At 39.9% G+C, this 23242-nt stretch overlaps 1 pseudogene; it reads left to right on the plus strand.

Annotated features, from left to right (window-relative positions):
• The window catches only part of LOC129079118 (charged multivesicular body protein 1B2-like), a 138929-nt pseudogene extending 124871 nt beyond the window's left edge, over positions 1-14058 (plus strand).
• Positions 14059-23242: the final 9184 nt, after the last annotated feature.

Here is a 23242-nt window from a genome sequence, read left to right on the forward strand (position 1 = left end):
TGCATGTATGTATACCCACAGTCTCTGTCCTCCCATTGGAAAAACAGTCATTGTGAAAATCAAATCAGATAATGTAAGTTGAATGCTAAAAATAGGCCCTGAAATAAGTTAGATGCTCATTTAAATCCTAGTTTTCTTATTATCCTTTCCTCAGCAGTCAATTTTCTCAGAGACATTTTGGTAAAGGAGAATTGTCACCGTATGATTGGAAATACCTAAGAAAAATAATGTAACTTACTAATGCAATGTAACTAATGAGATGGCAGGCTCCATATCGGAAAGAAAAAACACTTCAGGTCTGAGAAATGTTTTGGATTTCTAGAAGTTTGTTCTGGCAAAAGCAGAAACTCAATCCTTGCCTGGTTAGAGCAGCAGCTCACAGGGGATCTGACACTGCATCCCTTCTGGATGAGCCAGGGGAGCTGTTCAGGGACATCACCTTGGGGTAAAGTGGACCATGCCAGTTAACCCTCGTGCTACTGCAGAAAAAGAAATCAACTTCAGATTGAAAAGAGACACATTTCCAAGTGTGAGATAGAAGACTTTTTAAAAGAAGGTAGCTCAGAAGGGTGGGAAGATTCCCTGAGATTTAATCATGATAAATACTAAGCTCTTTCAAGGAAGGACATAAATATTGGGGGCAGCTAAGGAAGCCAACAACCTGCCTAGTACATTATCGAATGAGCTGACTCTTTAAAAGCAATGCAGATACCAGGGAAGAGATGAGATCTGCGGGACCCATACAAGGATTATTCAAGCCTCTGAATTCTAGTCCGGGATCCTCGCCACCACTCAGTGACTCAGGTGAGTTTCAGTGCCTTTGATGAGGGAAAGAGATAATTACATCAGTAGATGGAGAACGTTCAGTCACAGAAAAGATCAGTCTAGGGCTGGTCACTGTCCAATATGGTAGCACCTGATGCAGGTGGCTATTTTCATTACAAGTAATTGAATTTTTGAAATGAAAAACTCAGTTCCTTGGCCAAGTTGGCCACATTTCAAGTGTTCAGTAGCCACATGTTGCCTGTGGCTACCATATTGACAGCACAGGGATAGCACTTGGCCACCATCGTGGCAGAAAGTTCTGATAGACAGCAGAGAGAGCACAGAGCACCAGCAACCGCAAAGCACAAGCTTGAAGCAAGTGCTGGATGCAAATAAGGTCGGCATTGGAAAGGAGTACCTGCAGCCATGTGGTTGCTATTTTCTATATTTGCCCAGCCCCAGCCACACTGGCATCACATGTGCACCTGAGAATAAAAGTCTATGCATGAAACAGAAAAACACAGGTGATGGAGACATTCTCCTTTTACCTTTGTGACAAGCCACCAAGCAGTCAATCCACCCGGACCATAACTGGCCCAGAACAGAGACTTGGTTTAAACCCTCCATGCATAATTTTCAAAGGAGCCCTTTGGACTCACTCCCCAGGGAATCAATGTTGGAATCACAGAATAATGGTGGGTCTGAGACCTATGAGTGTCTTAAATCTCCAGCACCTCACCACATTCACTTGGGCATTTTCTTAGTCATTGCTTCGAGTGGGACAATTTTATACACACACACACACACACACACACACACACACACACACACAAACACACACACACACATAATCACTGGTCAGAGGGACAATTTTATACACACACACATACACACACACACACATAATCACTGGTCAGAGGGACATAATAGTAGTATACCTATATATCAGAATCACTCCCAGCTTGTCGAATTCCTTCTCTGCGTGAAAATAAATGACAACTCAGCCTTATAAATAACTTCTCAAGCAATACTACAACAGGAGAATTTCCAGGTAGCTACCATGGCTACCAAATGCCCATTCCCCCTTCAGGGACATCCACTCTCATCAAACAGAAGAATGGTAGAGCCCAAGGGGGCTCTTAGGCTAATCTAGTCAGAACCCTTCATTTCCCAACACAAATTTAGGATCAGATTTACCAGCCAATGAGGGCCAGAGCAAGGATTCTTTCAGGATTACCAGGATGCAGGAGTCCATGTGGTCAAAATTATTTTCAAAATAATTCTTAGGTATTATTTACCGCTCTAAATGTATCACAGGTGTATGGTGATTGCTAGAGGTTACATGACATACCCATAGTCATCTAAAAATGCTATTAAAATACTACTCTTTTCCCATTATACATCCATGTGAAGCCAGGTTTTCTTTATACAAGCCAGCCAAAAGAGTACGTGGCAACAGATTGCATAAGGAAGCTGATATGAGGACTCCACTGTCCTCTATTAAGCTAGGTATTAAAGAGATTTACAAAAAAAAATGTAAACAAAGGCATTCTTCCCACTGAACATTTTTAGACTGCACATTTATTGTTCATTAAAAATTTTTATGTTAATATACGAGTTTATTATTTTTATTCTTTTTTTAGTTTTGCTTATTGTTTATTATTGAATTTGTAGGTATAAACTTTTTTTCATTCTGACATTATTTATTTGTCCTTTATCACTTTTTTTAACTTATTTATTTTTATTTTTATTTATTTTTTAATCATGTTCATTCTATTGCAGTTGTCTCAATTTTTCCCCCTTTGCCCTCCTCCACCCATCCCACCCCCACCCTGACTCCCACAGTCAATTCCCACTCTGTTGTCCATGTCCATGTGTCATTCATACATGTTCTTTGTCTAGTCCCTTCCCCTTCTTTCCACCATTGTCCTCTTTACCCTCTGGTCACTTTCAGTTTGCTTCATGTTTCCGTGCCTGTGGTTTATTTTGTTCGTAAGTTTATTTCTTTGAATAGGGTCCACTTATAGGTGAGATCATATGGTATTTGTCTTTCACCAACTGGCTTATTTCACTTAGCATAATATTCTCCAGTTCCATCCATGTTGTTGCAAAAGGCAGGAGTTTCTTCTTCCTTTTTTAAAAAAAAAAAATGCAGATTGATTTTATTTATTCTTTTAAATGTCAAAATCCATTATAAAATATTAAAAAATTTAAATCCACTATAAAGTCTCAGCAATTAAAACAACATGACACCCACACAGAAATAATCAAGTAGATCAATGAAATAAAATGAGCATTCTAGAAGCAAATGTATATATCTATCTAACAATGAAATATATGATTAAATTGATATTTCAAATCAATGGGGAAAATAAGGCTTATTCAACAAATAAGGTGCATGGACCAGTATTACTTGAAATAAAGCAAATATAAAGCCCTATTTCACACATTATACAACAAATATTCAGGTAAGTTAAAAATCAATATGTAAAACCTAAGGAGTTTTAGGAGAAAATACACAATAATATTTTTCTTACCCTGAAGTAAAATATTCAAACCCAGAAGCTATAAAGTAAAATATTGACAATATGACTATATTAAACATTTAAGGCTATACAGTAATATACACATTAAAAAAGTTAAAGGACAAGTAATAGAATAAAAAAGTATTTGCAACACATCTAAAAAAGGGTTAATAGTTTTTTTAGGGAAAAAATTCTACAAACATTTAATCAAAAAATGGATAAAGAATACCAAAAAGTCATTTAAAGCTTTTTAAAAATAATAGAAATAGGCAAGAAATATACAAAAACAGGTTTAGCTTCAACAAATAATAAAATAACACTTAAAATAACACATCATTGTCACAATCAGATTAATAAGTATTAAAAACATTGGTAATATCAAGTATTGGTGACTGTGAAAGGGACTGGGTATTCATAGACTCTTTTTTCTTCATCTTCTTAAAACAGTCCCGTTAGCATATCTTGCAATGATGGTTTGGTGGAGGTGTATTTTTTTTAGTCTTCTTTTGTCTGGGAAACTCCTTATTTTGCCTTCCATTTTAATTGAGAGCTTTGCTGGGTAGAACAGTCTTGGTTGCGGCCTTTGCTTTTCATTACTTGGAATATTTCTTGCCATTCCTTTCTGGCTTGTAGTGTTTCTATTGAGAAGTCAGCTGCTAGCTGTACAGGGGCTCCCTTGTATGTTACTACCTGCTTCTCCCCTTGCTGCCTTTAGCTTTCTCTGTTTTTCTTTGATATTTGCCATTTTAATTATGACATGTCTTAGAGTGGACCTCACTGGGTTCCTCTTGAATGGGACCCTCTGTGCTTCCTCGGCTTGTGTGACTTTTTCTCTCCTCAAATTAGGGAAGATTTCCATCATTACTTTTTCAAACAGGTTCTCTAACCCTTCCTCTTCTTCGTCTCCTTCTGGTATCCCTATTATACAGATATTATCACATTTCAGTTTGTCCTGCATTTCCCTAAATGCTTCTTCATTCTTTTTGGGTCTTTTTTCATTTTCTTGCTCTTCCTGGGAGCTTTTTTTTTCATGCTATTCTCCAGCTCTCTTATTCAATCCTCTGCGTCATCTAGCCTGCTTTTGATTCCTTCTACTATGTTCTTTAATTCAGAAATTTTATTCTTCATTTCTTCTTTGCCTCTTGTTGACAGTTTCTATGTCCTTTTTCATGCTGATATAATTTGCAGTAAGTTCCTCATAGTTTCCCATAGTTTTCTGTAATTCTCTCTGAGCTCACTGAGTTCATTGAGCTTCCTTAAAATGATTGTTTTGAACTCAATATCTGAGAGTTTACTCGCCTCTATTTCACTTAGTTCTCTTTCTGGGGATTCCTCCTTTCCCTCCAATTGGGGGGTGTTTCTTTGTCTTCCCATTATTTGTGAGACTCTTCTTTTTTGCTTCTACTTCTTAAATTGATCTGTCTTGACTTCCTGACTTTGTGGTGTGAATTTCTATGGTAGGAGACCAGTTTTTACTTTCTGGATCTGCCTCTGATGATGTCAGATGTTGGCCCTGTGTGACCTTAGACAGTCTGTTTGAGACTTCCAGGAATCTACAGTCTGTGGCAGTCTCCTTCAGTTGTTAATGTAGTCACTCTGCACTCCGCAGTCAGGCTTAGACACCACAGGGCGGGACAAAGTCCCTCCTAGGGGCGGGGCTACTGTGTCCTCTCACACTGTTGCTTCTCAGGGGAGTAGTCTGCCAGAGCAAGATGGCTGCTGCCATATAGGGGATGAGTCAGCACCGGGATCCCATTGGCTACTCTCTCAGTTCTCTCCCCAAAGCCTCCATCGCCAGTCTCTCCTCAGGCGTCTCTAGCCTACTCTGCCCCAGCCTTTGCCGGAGACCAGCGTAAGTGGCTGCAAGTAAAAATTTATGTGTTTTCCCTTCAAAAGGATCTTTGCGTCCCCAGCCGCCTGTCTCTGGCAGAGAGCAACCCTGCCACTTTTCACAGTTGGTTGTTATCTGTGTACTTTTTGGGCTCTGGCACTGTAGGCTGGGGATCCCTGCTTATGGTTTAGGCCCCACTCTTCTCAGGGGGATCCAACCGACTGTTTCAATATCCTTCTTGTGCTGCCACCCATGGGGGCCCCACCTGCCTTCTCAAGTCTCTATTACACTCCTTGCCAGTTAGGTTGTGCTAAAGCTGATTGTTTTCTCTATCGGAGGTCATAATGCTCCTCTCTTGTTATTGTTCAGTTGTTTGTTCTAGGCGATTTCTGCACAATTTAGTTGTAATTCCAGATTGGTCCTGGGAGGAGATCAGTGTGACTTCCATTCACTCCTATGCCATCTTGATTTTTCTCTATTATTTTTATTCTTAAGTGAATTAATAATTTTCTAAATTCCTCAGTTTTAATTTCTAACAAGGTAAATATTGGTAGCTTTATATCAACATAAAACAAACATATTTGGAGCCCTTGATATTTTTTAAGAGTTTAAAGGGATTTGGAAACATATGCTTGAGAGTAGCTAGTTTAGGAGAAACAAAAAAGGGGAAGAATTATGAAAGTGTATGCAATTTATAAAGGAAATTGGATTGATTTTTATGGGGCTGAAGACTGAATTTGTTGAATTTATTCTAAGTAGACCCAAGGGATACAAATAATGAAAGGAACTCATCAGTAAAAGCCCAAGAAGTGGATTTCAGTCTAATAATAAGAACTTTCCAATGGCCTGAGCTATGCAAAGATGAAAGGGCTGCCTTGATTGGGAGTGAGCTTCCCATTCCTGGAGGCATGTAAAGAGTCCAGCAAATTATCTAGTAAGGATGTTGTAGAGAGGAAGCCAAATACCAGTGAAAGCTGAGGTTGGGGTGGGATGAGATATGTGAAGAGCCTTCAGATTCCTTACAATCAGATTATCTAATTTGAGGAAAGACGTCAAATGATTTTCATACAAGTCAAAAAACTTTGGGCCCAATCCTAACACTCAAATTTCTCCCCTGTCACTCCCCTGTCACTGAGAACTAAAAGGCATGTTTCTCACAAGTTGCTTTGTAATAACCCTTGACATTTACATTGGGCCTTGTTGTTGATAAAACTCTTCCCTCACCTTATTTATTATGATCCTCTCAACTGCTCCATGAACTAGATAGGACCTTGCAGACAAAGTTCTGAGAGGCAGTGCAAATGGCCCCAAATGATGCAGCTGGTAACCTAGGAGCTAAGTGATCACACCCAGGTGTGCAGGCTCAAGGTGTCGCCCATCTCTATGCAGCCTGCCCTCTTTTCAGATATTACCACATCTTTTGGGTGGCCCTTCTGCTCACTGTCAGCCATCCCTCCTTGAGCAGAGATCCCATCAGATTTTCCAAGCCAGCCAGGGCTAGGCCTGGTAAAAATGTGAATGGGAGTGCACGGGACAAGAAAGGCGGCAGGTGGTTTTCCTAGGGAGACAGGAGTGAGCCAAGCCACACGCTGGCAGTCATGGGGCACCCATGGGACAGCCATGAGCAGGACAGTAGCAGACCCCTGTTAGGGAGACTGAACTGGAGGCAAACCTGTCAAAATTGGACCAGAGCTTATAAAGACAATTTTTTATTAATTAATTTATTTTTCCAAATACATTTGTCTCTGCCTTCCCCCCACCACTTTTCCCTGCCCCCTTCCCCCCTTCAATCCTTCCCCACTTTGGCTTTGTCCATGAGTCCTTGCTATATGTTCCTTGACTTGCCCCTTCCCTTCTTTTTCCCCCACCCACCCTTCCCTCTTGTCTCTGTTGGTTTCTTTTTTCTTTCAGTATTGCTGGTCTTATTTTCCCTACATCTTTGTTCTGTTGATTAGGTTCCAATTATAGGTGAGATCATATGGTATTTGTCTTCCCCCACTGGCTTATTTCGCTTAGCATAATGCTCTCTAGTTCCATCCATGCTGTCATAAAGTTTAGTAGTTCTTTTTTTCTTTCTGCTGCGTAGTATTCCATTGTGTAAATGTACCATAATTTTTTGATCCCATCATCTACTGATGGGCATTTAAGTTGCTTCCAACACTTGGCTATTATAAATTGTGCTGCTATGAACATTGGGGTGCATAGGTTCTTTTGAATTGGAGTTTTGGGATTCTTAGGGTATAGTCCCAGCAGGGGAATCACTGGATCAAAAGGCAGTTCCATTTTCAGCTTTTTGAGGAAATTTCACACTGCTTTCCACAATGGCTGCACCAGTCTGCATTCCCATCAACGGTGTACTAGTGTTCCCTTTTCTCCACAGCCTTGACAGCACCTGTTGTTTGTTGCTCTGTTTATGATGGCCATTCTGACCAGTGTGAAGTGGTATCTTATTGTGGTTTTGATCTGCATTTCTCTGATGGCTAGTGATCACAAGCATTCTTTCAAATGCCTCTGGGCCCTCTGTATCTCTTCCTTGGAAAAGCGTCTGCCTAGGTCCTTTGCCCATTTTTTGATTGGATCATTTATCTTCTTGGAGTTAAGTCGTGTGAGTTCTTTATATATTTTGGAGATCAAATCTCTATCTGAGGTATCATTAGCAAATATATTTTCCCATAGGGTTGGCTCCCTTTTCATTTTGCTGATGTTTTTAAAGAATTTTTAAAGAAAGATTTCCATTTTGATGATTTTCAAACATCCTGATTACCAAGATGCAGGCTTGTGAACTGTAACTATTTCTAGATTAGGGGCAAACTTTTTTCTCTAAAGGACTGAGAGTAAATATTTTAGGCTTTGCAGGCCCAGGGGTCTTTGTTGCAACTACTCAATTATGCTCTTATAGTTGAAAGCAGGATTAGATGATGTATAAATGAATGAGTGTGGCTGGGTCTCAATAACATTTTATTTATTGACACTGAAGTATAAATTGTGTATGATTTTCATATGTCACAAAAAATTTTGCAAAAACAAAACTATTCTTCATGCACAAGCTGTACAAAACTGATATACTGTGTTTGGCCCGTGGGTTAGTTTCCCAACCTCTGTTCTATGACAATGATTCTCAAACTATATATGATATATAACCTGTCCTTTTAGATTTCCAAGTTTCTTCAGTTAGATACTTTTGCACATTGCCTACTATAAAAGGAAAAATAAAATAAAAGAGCTAAACAATACAAGTCCTCTGACGATGGATACCAACATGTCTACTGTATACCCTCAATGTCTGAACTTAGTCATCAGGAGCTAGACCATGTGGTTATGTGACTAACACCATGGGGGACCCTATAAATCTAAAGTAACTGTTTTCTTGGTCTAAAATCAATTAACCCATCCATTATTTAAATCATCATCTAGTGTTTTCAAAGTTCTTCAGGTTTGTGGTATTCATACATAGGTAAGCAATGCCCCTCACAGTCTTATGTACCTGTTCTTAATGAACATTTTGTTGCCACATAGGGGTTGGTGAAGACACATTAAACTGGGAACTGTCATTCTTTCACAGTAAACATGGCTGTTGGTGTTTCTCTGGCTCTGCCCCTAGATTCTCAAGCCCCTTCAGATTTCTACTGGATAACAAGGAGGTGCTACTCTCTGCTCTTCACCTCTTGCCTTCTCTGGGACCTCACTTTGACATGGGACAGAGCTCCTATCATTGTCATACCTGTGACAGAATAATGTCTGTCCTTCTTCTCTGGAGACGGCCATTTATATATAATTATTGATATGTTTGGGTTAAAATCTATCATTTTTCCATTTATTGGAACAAGATGGGACAAGATGCCCCATCTTGTCTCTGTCCCTTTTTCCCCCTTTAGTATTACATTTTATCTCTTCCATTTGTTTCAATTTTAGTGGTTGTTGTAGGGTTTAGACTATATATCTTTGTATTAACTTATCATAGTCCATATTTGGCAAATATTCTATTATTTCACATTTAGTGTAACAATGTTACAAAAGCATATTTCCATTTCTTCATTTCTGTCCATGGTTCCTCACTGCTAAGAAGTGACAGGTCGTTACTGAATGTTGCAAGTGTTCAGCAACATCTTTGAACACTAGTTCAGTGTTGTGACTAGTTGGAACTGCAATGTCTCTTGTGTGAGCTCTGGAATTGTTTAGTTTTTGCTTCTGGATAGTTGTGTGTGTGTGTGTGTGTGTTTTAACCTATCCTCATGAAGTTTTACCCTTTACATGTGCGTATTTACATTTAGTCAAATATTCAAAGTGAAGAAATAATCCCTTGATAATTGAAATTACACCTGCAGTGGCTTGGGGATCTTTGGGGTAAAAGAAACACCAAATGATAGGTTGGTCCTAGAGTAACCATTCAGGGTCTACAAGGGCTCTTTTTTCGGAACACACATTGAGTGTTAGGACCTAAAATGCAATTGCAATTCCTAAGAATCTGGTTTTAGTTGAGAGGCTTGGCCACCCAAGGACAAATCTAGAGATTTAAATCACATCAACCAACAGTCGTTGAGCTCTTGATATGTCCCAGTCACTGTACTCAGCATCCTAAACCATAGTCCTTGCCATGACCTGAGGGAGAAAAAGACACCTAAATGAGTAAACATATAATGAGGTTCTGTGATCACTGCTACTGGATGGGGTATAATTAAAGCCTCAGAGAAGTTCAATTTTGATTGAACAGGGGAGCCATGATGACTTTAGAAAAATAGGAAGCATTTGAGGAAAGCTTGTGTACACAAACAGAAGTTCTCAAAAGATAAGGGCAAAAAGCATTTTCAGCCAAAGAAACTGTGTGAAGAGGAGCACATAAGCATGGAAGTATATGAAATTGTCCTCCTCTGCACTCAAATGTAAGTTGTGGAGTGGAGGTGTTCTAAGAGCTGATATGAGAAAGGAGGGCAAGACCATGATCATGGAAGCTGAGTGGGTTGGACTTGAACTTTAGGACAGTGGAAAGATTTTTCTACAGAAGAGTGATTTAGCCAGATTAACATTGTAGAATGATGATCCTCAAATCAGGAAGCTGTATGGCAGCAGGAATCCAAGGTGGAAGACATTGTCACTCTTTGGGTTAGGGAAGGGAACACAGACAGAAGAGAGAGTTTACCAAGGAGATAACCCCCAGGATGAGACTGGGTCCATACCCTGATTACAAAGAGCACATATGTAGGGCACTGTCAACAAGGGCTAATGCACACTTAGGCCCCGAGTCCCAATAAGGATCAGGAGCATGCTGGCGTCTGAGAGATATCTTTCTGCTTGGAGAAACTAGTGTGGTGAGCACTGTATTTTTCTGTCACTTTGGAATATGGATGAAATAAATATGCTTAATTCTCATTTTATCTTTTGCAAAAAAATTAATAAAAATAATAAAGTATAGCAATTCATACTTTGCTAAAGAGCACAGATTATGCAGCCTGTACTTAGCCTTGACCCCACCTCTTACCCTAGTGAGTCCCATGTGAAAAACTGGGAAGAGCAACATCTATCTCTCCATAGTAAGGTACAGATGAAATGAGATGGGTTATATGTTTTAGACCTATTGTGTGGACCACCCCAGGTCTGCTCCTTTCTGCCTGTCCCTCAGTGAAAGCTAAGTCCCCCAACTGCCACCACCACAGTCACATGGTCCCCTAACATCAACAGTTACCTCAGTCTCCCTTCCATAGCAGGGGCCAGGCTTCAGATTGCTTATACTGTGCCAGCCTCAGTAAAAGCCACTGCAGCCTAACCTGGCTCACTGCTCTGGTGCCCCCAGTGACTGCCAGAGAGGGGGAGTAACACAGCCCAGAAATGTGAAGGTGTTAATGCCTCTGGGAGGGATTTTGTGCATCATTAGAGTCAGGAGACAGGAAGGAGTGCACCAATTCCGAATGGTCTCTTTCTGAGATTTCCTACATGGCCAAGCAACCTACTATGTTTTTAAAAATTTTTATTGAATATATTGGGGTGACATTGGTTAATAAAATTATATAAGTTTCAGGTGTACAGTTCTGTAATACATCATCTGTATATTTTATGTGTGTTTACTACCCAAAGTCATCTCTTTCCATCACCATTTACACGCCCCCCGTCCCCTTTACCTTCTTCTACTTCCTCCCACCCCCAATTTCCCCCTGGTAATCGCCATACTGTCGTCTGTGTCCATGAGGGTTTTTGTTTGTTGGGGTTTTTTTTTTTTGCATAATCCCTTCAACTTTTTCACCCAGCTCCCAACTCCTCTCCTCTCTGACAGCTGTTCTCTGTGTCTATTAGTCTATTTCTATTTTGCTTGTTAGTTTATTTTGTTCCTTAGATTCCACATATACGTGAAATCATATGGCATTTGTCTGTCTCTGACTGGCTTATTTCGCTTAGCATATTACTCTCCAGGCCCCTCCATTTTGTTGCAAAAGGTAAGATTTCCTTCTTTTTAATGGTTGAGTAGTATATCCACTCATCTACTGGTTGATACTTAGGCTGCTCCCAAATCTTGGCTATTATAAATAATGCTTCAATGAACATAGGGGTGCATATATCTCAAATTTGTGTTTCAGGTTTCTTCAAACAAATTCCCAGAAGTGGAATTGCTGGTCATTAGGCAGTCACATTTTTAATTTTTTGAGGTAATTCCATGCTGCTTTCCACAGTGGCTGCACCAATCTGCATTCCCACCAACAGTGCAGAAGGGTTCCCCTTTCTCCACACCCTCGCCAGCACTTTTTTGTTTATTGATAGTAGCCATGAGGTGATATCTCATTGTGGTTTTAATTTGCACTTCTCTGATGATTAGTGACATTAAGCATCTTTACATATGTCTACTGGCCATCTGTATGTCCTCTTTGGAGACATGTCTATTCATGTCCTTTGCCCATTTTTTAACTGGGTTGTTTGTTTTTTTGTGTTGAGTTGTACATAGCCTACTATGTTTTCTCAACAAGCTATAGCCAGTTCAATGGTGTCATCTTGTATTTGCTTTTGCTCTTTCTCTGATTCATTTCCTTTTTTTCTCCTCACTTTTGTTTCCCTGGATTATACTCCTCAATGAAATGTCCCCATATCAGCTTAGCCTCTGACTCAACATTCTAGGAATTCCAAATTATTTTAGCACAGACTATTCTGGGTACATACTTGGTCCTCAACTCATGTCCTCTTTCTTCCCTCTTAGCTATATATTTCCCTCTTCTTGTACCACATAGGTTTTTGTGGGGCACAATTGAGATAATACATGAAGAAGTATTTTGTGAACAGCAATTATGCTGTGCAAATGTAAATCATCATTACAAATTAATTGACACAACTGAGCTAACCAATCAAGTGGCTTTGCTTTCACATGGTGAACAAGGTATACTTGTTCTCATTCACAGTGAAGGAATGATATCTGTCACAGCTTTTACTAGCTGGGCTACCCTGAGAAAGTGGCTTCTCTTCCTCATCTTTAGAGATGAGCCTCAATTTCCTCATCTCTAAAATAGGGATAACAATATCTAATTCATCTCAAAGTTATGAGGTTTTAATAAAACCATGGGTGTGAAGTTGCTTTGTAAACTCTAAAGTATTATGGAAATGAAAGGGGTATTGTTACTACCAGAGAGGTAGCAGCTCAATAAATTCTTGTCACATAAATGACTGCTTGTGAAATAAGAAAACTAATTCAAGTACTGTCCAGTTTTCTTGATGTAAATGAAGCATGCACCCTGGTCCTCAATATGGAAATCCCCCTGAGAATTTGGAGCAAGCGAATGGGAATCAGAAGCCTTATACTTGATTAATGTATTAGTCATTAATTCATTGTAAATGAATTGTAAATGAATTGTAAATGCAGCCCAAATATAAGGTAGGAATAACTGTTTTTGAAGGGGTAAAATATAATCGAACCACTTATTTACTTGACATAGGAGAGTTGACAACCCCTTCAGGGAATTAAACTTACTATCATAACTTATATTTCTTGTTTTTATACCTTTTGTATCATATCAATATATTATTTAATCTCCCCAAACATCTTATGAAGTAGGTATGAATTTCCTCATTTTTAGTTAAAGAAACTAAGGTTTAGAGAAGTTTGGCAACTCGCCTCAAATCCAAAACTAATAGTTTTGTGGAACCAGTATTTGAAACGAGATCTATGTCATTCCTAAATCTGTACTTGTTCCTCTACACCAGGCTGTTGTCTGAAAGTACTGTCCTCCCTCTTATTCCTTTTCAAATTGTACTCTCAGCAAAGCTAGGTGCCAGACCACCCACAGGTTAGGACTAGGATGGAATTCCGAGCACCCCTACATCAAACCCGTGCCACTGCCCCTGGCTGTCACCTCCCAAGAACTGTTGTAGGACTAAGTTAAATATAAAGAAACACCTATTTAATCTGAAGTTTGCTGCAAAAGAGCTTAACAGGAATACCAACCAATGAAATAAAGAAGAAAAGGCCAAGATTTAAAAGGCCACTCAGAAAGGCAATACAGAAGTTGCAAGAATACATGCTGAAAGTGCAATCCACCAGAAGAACCAAGCAATTAACCTCCTGAGAACAAGTGCTAGGGGGGATGCTGTGGCAGGCAGAGTTCAAACTGCAGTAACAATGGGCAAGGTAACTGAGTCAATGGCAGGTGTAGTTAAGTCTATGGATGCTAGGCTAAGGAGTATAAACCTTGAAAAGATTTCAGCCCTGATGGATAAATTCGAACACCAGTTTGAAACACTGGATGTTTAAACACAATAAATGGAAGGCACAATGAGTAGCACTACAACCCTAATAACCACCATAAAACCAAATGGATATGCTGCTTCAAGAAATGGCTACTGAAGCTGGCCTTGATCTCAGTACAGAACTACCAGAGTCAGACAGGATTTGGTGGCACCAGTGTTGCTTCCATGGAACAGAATGAACAGTCACAGAGATTTGCTCCTCTATGGGATCAAGTATAATTTAAAGAACTGGTGCTTTTGTTTACTTCACCTGCTTCTGAAATATTTTATGTGTATATATAGACAAGTTGCACTCCAGCTACTCTAAGAACAGCATATATTACAGAATGCTTAAACACTATCTATATAGAATGTTTTCTTTTGTCATGCTGTACTTTCCAATACTCTAAGAAATTCCAAAGAGTTTCCACCTTGACAGATTTTACAGTTTTGTATATTATGTTGAAAAGTGTGGGGGACTTTTTTTTTTTTGTAAACTAACAATAAACAAATGAATTTGAAGACAGAGACTATCATTGTCTCTTACTCCAGGGAGCTTTGCTGAATGCTGAGATCCTAGCTGAAGCAGGGGAGGGATGTGTTAATGTTAGTTTTTTTTTGACCAAACTAACATTAGTTCATTGAATATGAAACATCTGCCTCAAAATTGCATCAAAAATTGAGCAAGAAAATACTACAGAAGAAAATATAGAATAAAGGTTTTAATTTCTTTTTAATTCAAAGTTGTTTTAAGTCTGCAGTCACAAGTAATGCATAAAAATAAAAGCAGGGAAAACATGTTTACTTAACACGCTTACGTAGCCAAAACATCTCATTTAGTGGCATGCAATGGACAATATTATTTTTTGTGCCTTATATTTTGTGTTTGTTTTTGCTGTTCAAGCACAGATGCAGTTGACTTTTGTTCTGTTTTCATCAGCTTTTAAATTTAGATTATCATCATTGGAACTTTTATCTAATAATATAATGACTATGATTTGAATTCCTGAAATTAAAAAAATATATACGGATAATTTTCAATATAACTAGAAAAAAATCTACAATGTTAAATAAATTAAAGTTTGCTCAATTTTTAAATTTTTTCTTTGCTAAGTATCACTGTTAAGAGTCAGGGAAATTTAATCCTTTATATTTTCAAATGAACTTGAAACACATTTTAAATGATCCTGCTATTTCTACTCTACTCTTGGTACACCGTATTTTAAAAGATCAATTTACATTTCCATAAGCTTGCTGATTGCTTTTTGAGAATATTAGCCTATATTTTTTAAAGCAGCCAATAAAAAATAACAAAGAAAAGAAAATTGAATCAACTCAAGTTACAACTACAATAAACCCTAGTTAAATGTGTTTGTTCTTTTATCTCAAGCAAAAACTGTTTAGTAACTGGAAGAAATGAAGTAGAAATAAATGTTAGAATAAAATGTTTTGCCTAGCCATGCAAATAACTTCCAGACCAATAGAAGCTGGTGTACAACATAGGGCATGGGAACACAGAAGAGTTCTAAGGTCCAAAAAAGACTAGACTCTGGAAGGTTGGAATCCGTGGGGGAAAGCATTTTATGGCCAACTGCACTACTTTCCGTCTTCCTAGAAATATCTGTTTTACCCACCTAAAATGAACAAATGCCTGTAATTTTCCCCTATACCAGTCCCAAATGTGGAGAAGTGATCAAGTTATATTTTAGCTAGTATACTACTAACCTAGGTTAAGTAGGTAAGGTGTTTTTCCTTACTTACTGCATGATTGATCCATGAAAGAATTTTAGTATTTCATTTAGTCTGTTGAGCAGATCTGTTTAGAAAATCTTTCCATTGCTAAATTGTGAAGGCATTCAAAGTGCAATTAGGGAGTCTTCTTTGCTAACTATTCACCACTCATAAATAAGAGTGTGTAAAAATGAAGATTATTTTCACTGGTTAATGAAATGAGAAATTATGCTTTTGCTAAGTTTCAGTTAAATCTATTTAGTTTTCTTGGTATTTGACTATATGGTATGCCCTCAATGTGGTAATCTTCCATTTTGTTTATAATTAATGCTTTGTCCTTTTTACTTAAAGGGTAAATTTGTTTATATCAGAACATGCCTGGGGAGGCATAAAAGAGATTACTGACTAAAATATCCATGAAATAGTTATCTTATTTTCCATTGGTGGGAATTGTAGCTATTGTTCTTTTGAATTCAATTAAAACTGTTAATTATTGGGGGGTGGGGGACAAATTGTACTCTCCAAAATCTGTTTGACACCAAAATGAGTTTCTAGAACCCCAGGGACACATTGATTATCCATCAACCAATAGTGCCCAAGAAAAAAATATATGGCGTTGCTTTCTAGAGTTTGCCAATTTCCATGGCGTAAATGTTCTTATCATGGCTGAGTCAAGCTAGCAATTCAACATCAGTGAATGCAAAGTTAGAAAGAGATGCACACAACCCACCGTCACAAGCTGGCACGCGCTGGATCCAGTACATCCCTCCCCCGCTTCAGCTAGGATCTCAGCATTCCACAAAGCTCTCTGGAGTGAGAGACAATGATAGTCTCTGTCTTCAAATTTGTTTGTTTATTGTTTGCTTACAGTTTATTTGGAAAGAAAGCATGCCCAATTAATAGAACACTCTAACAGAACACTATGGAATATTTTTTTTAATATAATTTATGCTAACACTCAGCTCAAGGAAAAGCTAGAGGTGAACAGATTAACTCTAAAGCCAGTAGCAATATAAACAGGATAATTGGAACAACTATAAAACATAAATTTTTTAAAATCATCAAACTATTAAAGTGTGTGTATGTGTGTATTTAGATAGATAGATAGATAGATAGATAGATAGATAGATAGATAAACAGGTGCAACCCTTTGGGGAAGCAGTAGAGTAATAGGCATCAAATTGTAAGATGCCCCTATTTTTGACCAGTAATCCCATTCATAGGAGTTTATCTAAGCTACTCGTCCTATTGAAGAAAAAACCAAGTGAATAGCCATTCACTGCAGTGTTATCTACAAAAATAAACAAAGAAATAAAGAGAACACTCGCAAACTGTCTCAATATCCAACAATAAGTAATGGTTAGCTTAAGTGTTTGTGGTACACTAATAACAAGCTTCCCCAAGATATCCATGTCTTACTCTCTGGTGCTTGTGAATATGTTACATGACATGAAAAAAAGGGACTTACTTTGCAGATATAATTAAGGTTACAGACCATTAAATAAAGTGATTACCTTTGATTATCTAGATGGACTCTAGGCTATTATATGCACCCTTAACAGCAGAGAAGATTCCCTAGCTGAAGCAGACAAATGAGGCAGAGGGGAAGTCACCGAGATTCTAATGTGAGAAGGGCCCGATGCACCATTGCTGACCCTGAAACAGAGGGGCCTGAAGGCTGAAACTGGAATGAGGCTTCAGGGAGGTGAGGGCTGGTCCCTGGTGGCAACCAGCAAAGATGCAGGACCTCAGTCCTACAGCAAGCAGCAGGCAACTGAGTTCTGCTAATAACCTGGATAAACTCGGAGGCAAATTCTCCCCAGGTAAGAGCCCAGACCACTGACATTTGATTTTAGCCTGTGAGTCTCAGGCTCTTGGCCTATAGAGCTGTAAGATAATACAATTACATTGTTTTAAGTTGTTAAATGTATAGGAATTTTTGTGACAACAATAGAAACCTAATACAGTACCCTTCATCCATATGAAGTAACATCATATTCATACTTTTAAATGATCATTGTAAAGATCCTACAGTAACACAAAGAGCTCTTCTTGGGATGAAGTTAAAAAAAATGAAGATTGCTACATGAAGTCCTATGACCTCTCAGGCAAAAAAATATATATGTATGCAAATGAAGGCCATTACAAAAAGAGAATATGCAAAGGTGGAAAGAACTAGGATTTGGGGAGGGACACTTCTTTAAGTGTCTGAGCATCAATGATGGGCAGAACTTGCATGGACCTGCCTTACAAGATCCTCACTTTTTCCAGAACAGTGGCATTCCTCAAAGGGACCAAGGTACTCAGGAGCTGCAGCCAAATCACTGAGACCTTTTCTTCACCTACAGAAACAATGAAGTCAATGGATAGAGTCTTCTCAATGCTAACTTTCTCTGTGATCTTTTCTTTTTTAAATCTGTGGCACCTGCTACCACCTGGCCAACATTCACAGCTTCCAAACAAGTGTACAAACACAAATGAATGTGAAAGGAAGACTTGGAAAAGGATGATCAGGTTACCTTTGGCAGCGCTGTTTCTCATTCATGGCCGTGATTTTCCTATTGCCTGCTGATGATATTTTCTCATCTGGGATTTTTCATTTGTTTGAACTGATAGAATTTAAACTTTCTTTGCCTTTCAGAAACACTTGTCTGCAATCTTGGTTGCTAAACAAACACTGGTGATTCCCTCCACCTCACGCCAACTGCTTCAGGAAGGAAGAAGGGGATGGTGGGTTCAAACTGTGTCTACAATAATATGTTCCAAGGTGAACGGAACTGACTCTAACAGAAGGGAAATTTCTATTTATATAAAATGGTTCAAAGATTGTATGGGGTCCCCACCTACCCAAGGACTAGGATAGGGACTTGTGTGATGCTGCAAACCAAAGCTGCCTTGAGCTGCTTATTGTTGGAGTAATGTATACAAAATGACAAAGGCAAGTGGTGTCCACTATTGGTGTCTGATGGAGACTTTAGAAGTGGCCACTTTCACTTCTAAGTCGTACTGGAGAGTGATGTGTGCAAATCATGCATGTCCAGGAATGAATGATCAAAAAAGCAGTGATTACTAACTTATTATGGGCCCAGCACTGTGTTCAACACTTTGCTTATCTCATTGATGTCCCCATTGTACAGATGAAAAAGCTGAGACACGGAGACAGAAGAGTGACTTGCCAGAGTCAACACATAGCTTTCCCCACACAGCTGTCTCTGCCTGACATTTCCATTGTATCACATTACCTTTCAGACACCAAGAAAGTGAGGAATCAGGAAACTGAGTCTATTAAGGTGTGACTCAGCACACTGGGGATGTCTAAGTATGAAGAAGGGACACCTGAACAGTCACAGAAAGTGGCCTCAGATTTCAGAAGGGCTGCCACAAGTAGAAACAAGCAGGACTCTTCTATGTAGCTCTAGCTTTGGTGATAAGTTTGGTGGGAAGTCTGGGGGAGAAGTAATGAGACATGAAAGTACCTCTAGCAATGACAGCTAATCAAAATTTCAGTGGGAGTTAGGACCTGAATTCCCCAGCAGGGGAGGGATCAAGCAGAGCCTGCACCTGCAGCTCTCAAGCTCACACCATAGGAGGTGGATTTCTACAGTAGGTGGGAGGTCCTTCCCACCTGGAAGATGCCATGAGCTCATGAGTTCTGATTCCTCATTATGTCTACAATTTAAGGGAAAGGAAGCTAGCATTTCCGAAGTCCTCATCTGTGCCAGGTAATACGCCAGGCCTTCCTCATATATCATCACATGTAATCCTTACAACACCCGACTCTCACCTTGCCAGATGGGCAACAAGGCAGACCTCACTTATCTCTACATCTACACATACAGATTCAAATGCATTGCAGTCAAAATTTGCAATGCCTCTTTCTATGACAAGTGCCAGACAAAGAGGATTGGGGATTGAAGCAATAGTCCAAGCCACCAGCTACCCTAAATGACCTGTCTCCTGGCTCTTGCTCCACAAAGGGCCATTCTTGCTTCCAGGAGAACATCAGTTTAACCCAGCGGGCAGAAAGAGAGAGGAGGGGAGAAGCCAGTATGTGAGCACAGTTTTTCCTAGCCTGAGGAATGGAGATGTTGAAGCTCTGTGTTTGTTTTCATTATTAAGATTGGTATTTTATTTGTGTGTGTGTGTGTCAATTAATTGATGGAGTGCCCAAATGGAAGTCATCTTTCCCAATAGATAGGTCTTGCTCCAGCCAAAAATGACACAGAGGGATACCGAGTCAGGGGATTCCCAAGACAATTCCTCTCTCCCTGGAAACCGGGCAGACCCTTACCCTGGCTCTCCTTCCTGTCTTCAGTCCTGCTTTCTCTCCTGGCAGCTGGCCTGTGGCAGCCTGGAGATGCAGTGAGATGGCCAAGGAGAATGGAGGGAAAGTGCCTGTGTAGGAAGCACCCCTGTGCAGATGTGCAGAGCCACATAACAGCAGAGAATAGAAAGAGAGAGAGCTGGAAACAGAGGATGAGAAAGCAACAAGGAGAGGCTGAATGAGACAGCAATGGGGAGAGAGGAGAGAGCAGTGGGGGAGGAAAAACAAGAAGACCAACCATAGTAAGGGCCAGAGGCCAAACAGATGGAGTAAGGCATGAATGTCAATTAAGAGAAAACCCAAATAAGGAGGAAATGATATGCGAGTGTTTGAGGGAAAAAGAGACCTCTGGAAGATAAAGGGAAGCACTGTAGAAAATTTTAAAGTAGACCAAGAAGAAAAGATGAAGAAAGAGAAGAACGATTATTGAGTGCCAGGTAGTTGGAATTCAAAGCCTACACCCTTTGCCACTCCACTATGCTCCTTCCCAAGCATTGTACCAAGAAATGGAACCAATATGAACCTTGGGTCATGGGGCAGGTCTATGGTTCAGCCTGCCCACCTGCCCCAGAGTGCCAGGTCTTCCCCCTTGGACCAGGTGGACCCACCACAAAGGCCGATGTAAATGGATCCTTCATGATTAGGAGTCCTGCTCTCACTTCTAGCCATTTTCCACCAAAAATCAGAGCACTGACTCAGACAGTGCAGTGAGGGTATAGTGAGGATGTAGTGAGGGATGACTTCTCCATTTAAACCTAGAACCTGATGAGAAAAGCATTATAAGCAAGTGGTGGATACAGAACGCTTGTCTGAATTTACACCTGGGCCACCTATTGTTGTTTGGTCAACGTGACAAGCACTGCTAGTCAGTGAGTTTTGCTCTGGATTTTGTCTAAGCTGGAGAGCCCCCTTGCCCATGAAAGGAGGTGAGGTTCTTCCTCAGACTCCTCTTTTTATTGAGTACCTCCTAAATGGCTGGCTTGGTCTCATTTCAAACACACAGAAATTCCTTGTAGGGTATTCAGTGTTACCATCCACACTTGCACTGAGAAATTAAGGCTCAGAGAATTCAACTTACTTGCCTAGATCTGGTGCATTGTCATCCAAAAGGATCCTTCATCTTGGTGCTAACTTGAACAAAGCCATATAGGGAAAAATTTAATGGGTACACGCAGAAAACGATTTTATCCTTTCCTGCTGCTCTCATAACAAGGTCCCAATGAAAATTTCCTTCTCTCCCCTCAGGTGTCTGAGTGAACACATATCAGTCCCATAACATTTTCAGGCATTCCTGGATAATAAGTTTTCCAGTTACTTTAATTCACAAGAATGCTCTCATTTGAAAAATTAAGAAGTCCTATCCAAGATAATAACACTACAGCTGAGCTCTCTACCTACAGTTCAGACCTGTGGGCCCCTTCCACAATACTGAAGAAATGTTCTTAGTTTTTCTTGTCATTCTGGCTTCAGGCAAAGGGTTTCAGACATATTATTTCTACACCAATACAAATCAAGCAACCAACCTCACACGCTAAGGGACATACATTGAGACCTCCAGTTCCTTGAACCTTCTTAGCATGTTCTTAATGCTAAGGCTTAATGGCACCTGGCTTATATCTGGGAGTACTTGGTCGCCCAAGTCCCCAAGACAAAGACTAAAGAGTCCTGTTTTCACCTCTATTGGTGAAATAGATAGAAAAACTATCTATTTCACTATAACTGTTATTTATTGGGCAAGTTTTTATTTATTCTGCTTAATTTAAGTCAGAGCTCTTGATCAAATAAGAGCTGGCATATATACCTTCATAGAAAGGTATATGTATAGGTCACTTGATAAGTGTTTTGATTCAACACTCAGAGGCTCAAGAAAAATTCCTCATTAACTCTGAGTCACAGAGGCAGGCACTGGCCATGTTCATGCCAGCACATTCTACAGAAAAGGACGTTGTAGCCAAGGGATCTCAAGGGTTATGGCCCCACCCTCGGGGTTAGCCACATCAGGTATGGATAGGGGGATAGGTCGAGCTATCTTAGCTGCAGAAGATATCACCCATGCAATCACCCTTGCTCCAATGTCCTGCTCAACAGGTAGACTTCTGATTATATGTGCACCATCTCACTCCAACACCGCAGTCACCAACGTGGCTGACAAAAATGTCATATTACAGTATGACAGTGTGTCACTCTGCTGTGCCAGCTCAGGTGGGCTGGAACTAGACTTCCCAGAATCTTGGCCAAAAGAGGAACTTGCATGGGATGAGGAAGACCAAGGTGAAGCAGCAGCTATCACTTCCAGAAGTTAGTCATGATAAGATATGACAGCAGACAGATGCAGAGGTTCTGTCATGGGTCCCCAGATCGGCCTGCTCCCCTACATGCTGTGTCCCCAGGATCACCACAGAATGGTGGCTGCACAAAGATAATGGCCACATCACCCGCACTACACCCACAACACATGGAAAACAGAGGCAGTAGGCCAGACACACGGATGTCATGGCTAGAGAAAAACAAAGTTCCGAAGTTATGAAAACACAGAGGAAACCTATTCTTTAATAGCATGGAGCATGTGGTAGATATTTTTCAGAGTAATTGGAAAAAACAGACCTTAGGAAAACTATATAACTGATAACCAATCTGGTATTTAGAATGATCTGTAAACAGATTAGCAGGCTGCCAATTTAGTTCATTATAAAGACCTGAGAAGAAAGGGCACGTAGGCTCAGCTAGGGAGAATGATGAGGCCCACAGAGAAAGGTCCATGACTTTATGCAACAAAAAAGGAAAACCTGCACACAACCTGTATAAATTCTACTCACCTGGTGGCTGAGGCTTTTTATCAATCCCTTACTGAGGAGCAGTTTGGAAGATAGCATCTAAACCCCATTTTTAAAATGTATTATGCATATGCGTCTATCGCTGATATGAAGAAGCCTAATGCAGTGACTAACTGCATGGATTCTGGGGAAGATTCCCCAGGTTTGAGTACTGCCTCTGCCACTTCTAGTCAGAAGAGCTCAAACTGTCTTTCGGTTTCCTCACCTGTAGGATGAGGGTAATAGTAGTATATATCTCACAGAGATGCTTTGAAGATTAAATCAGTCAATATTTATTAAGTACTTGGAAGAATTGTTAGCACATAATAAATGCTGTATAGGTGTTTATTATAGAGGAATGGATTTAGTTTTCATTCCATAGTGCAAATTCAAGGGTCCTAGTAAAATCTTTCTGCTATTTTCCTCATTCTGGTAGAGACTTTCTCTCCACCCCTACACCTGTGAATTGTTACACATAGGTACTGCCCCCTGGGCAGCTGCATAGTCCCTGGGCATGGGACTGAGGTGAGCAAGCCCAGGTAAGCCACCTCCCTGC

The sequence above is a fragment of the Pteronotus mesoamericanus genome, unplaced genomic scaffold, assembly GCF_021234165.1.
Source record: "Pteronotus mesoamericanus isolate MK-2021 breed Mesoamerican mustached bat unplaced genomic scaffold, CSHL_Meso_final contig_78, whole genome shotgun sequence".
NCBI classification, from domain to species: Eukaryota; Metazoa; Chordata; class Mammalia; order Chiroptera; family Mormoopidae; genus Pteronotus; species Pteronotus mesoamericanus.